The following is a 2,202-nucleotide window of genomic DNA, read 5'->3' as shown; positions in this document are numbered from 1 at the left end:
GAACATTTTTCATATGCCTGTTGGCCACCTGTGTATCTTCTCTGGAAAAATTTCTATTCAGATCCTCTGCCCATTTTTTCATCAGGTTGTTTTCTAACACTGAGTTGTATGAGTTATCAGATAAATTGTTTGCAAATATCTTGGTCTTTTTTGTTGATAGTTTCCTTCACTGTGCAAGAGGTTCTGTAGTTTGATGTAGTTACTTTATTTTCTTGGACTCCAAAATCACTGCAGACAGTGACTGCAGCCATGAAATTAAAAGACATTTGCCCCTTGGAAGAAATGCTATGACAAACCTAGGCACCACATTAAAAAGCAGAGACATCACTTTGCTAATAAAGGTCCATATAGTCAAAGCCATTGTTTTTCCCATAGCCATGTATGAATGTGAGGGACCATAAAGAAGGCTGAGTGCTAAAGAATTGATTCTTTCAAACTGTGGTGCTGGAGAAGACTCTTGAGAGTTCCTTGAACAGCAAGGAGATCAAACCAGTCAATCATAAAGGAAATCAACCCAGAATATTCATTGGAAGGACTGATGCTGGAGCTCCAATACTTTGGCTACCTGATGTAAAGAGCCGACTCATTGGAAAAGACCCTGATGCTGGGAAGATTGAATGCAAGAGGAGAAGAGGGTGACAGGATGAGATGGTTGGGTGGCATAACCAATTCAATGGACATGAGTTTGAGCAAGCTCCAGGAGCTAGTGAAGGACAGGGAAGCCTGGTATGCTGCAGCCCATGGGGTCACAAAGAGCAACTGAACAACAACAACAGTCCCATTTGTTTATTTTTCATTTTGCTTCCCTTACCTGAGAAGACACAGTCAAAAAGCTACTACTAAGAGCAATGTTAAGAGGATAGTGTCTATATTTTCTTTTAGAAGTTTTATGGCTTCAGGTCTTACATTTTAAGTTGTTCATCCATTCTGAATTTATTTTTGTGCATGGTGTGAGAAAGTAATTCAGTTTTATTATTTTGTATGCAGCTCTCCAGTTTTCCCAACATCGTTTAGTGAAGAGGCTATCTTTCCCTCACTGTATATTCTAGCCTCCTCTGTCATAGATCTTCTCAAACCTTAATGTACATAGGAATTATCTGGTGGACCTTATTCAAATGCAGATTCTGATTGAGGAAGACGAGGATGGAGTCAGATTCGGACTCTTTAACAAGTTCTCAGGTGACATTGTTGGTTTGTCTACCAGACTGAGTAGCAAGGCATTCTATCAGAGTATACCATGCTGACCTGCTTTAATTGAAGAAATTCCATCCTTCCAGATAGATCAAAGCCTGAGTGACAAGATCAGTGGCCACAATTGGAAGGACTGATTTAATAACTGCAGCAGTAAGAATAGCTAACATTTATTGGCATGCTATTATGTGCACATAATGTGAATTGTCTCATTTTACCCTCACAACCCCCCTAAGAAATAAATATCATTTTTAACTCCATTTTACGAGATAAAACTGAAGCACAGAGAAGTTAAGTAATTTACCCAATGTCATACAAATAGTAAGTAGAAGAGGTGAAACTCAGATTTCAAGTCTCTGCTCATGATCAGTACACTCTTTGGGTCTTACTGCATATGTCTGGCTACATAATAGTGATGATTGTTGATGATATCTGTGGGTGGGTATCAGCCCGTGTCTTTCCCTCACACTCCTACCTGGACTCACCAAAAGGTGGCTGATCATGGCATGAACTTTACCACCAACATTGGCTCACCTCCTTCCACTGGGGCTGGAATTAGCCTTGCTGTCATTGAGATAGTATCATGTACCATATGGGCTTGGCCTCACATAAGCCCCACCCCATGCTGCAACGGTCTACACAATCAACTTTCATCCTATTTCCTTCTGTCCAATATTTCCATTTTACATCAGCAACAAAATCCCACCCTGAAACATAGCCTCCTTGGGTGGGATCCTGACACTTCACCAATTACTTGTTACTGCTGCTGCTGCTTCTGCTAAGTCACTTTAGTCATGTCCGACTCTGTGCGACCCCAGAGACAGCAGCCCACCAGGCTCCACCATCCCCGGGATACTGAGAACTAGATAATCTCAAAGGCTCTCTGCCTGGCAACTTGCCTGAAACACAGTAGCCTCTTAGACTGCTGTACTGCCAGCTGCAAAATTACAGCTATGGTATTAGAAGACCTTTGTCTACCATGGAACTGGACGGGGTCTGATAAGCATGCTT

This window comes from Bison bison, unplaced genomic scaffold, assembly GCF_000754665.1.
Source record: "Bison bison bison isolate TAMUID 2011002044 unplaced genomic scaffold, Bison_UMD1.0 scf7180017847241, whole genome shotgun sequence".
Taxonomy (NCBI): domain Eukaryota; kingdom Metazoa; phylum Chordata; class Mammalia; order Artiodactyla; family Bovidae; genus Bison; species Bison bison.
The sequence above is the reverse complement of the archived record's forward strand: the minus strand, read 5'-3'. Positions refer to the sequence as shown.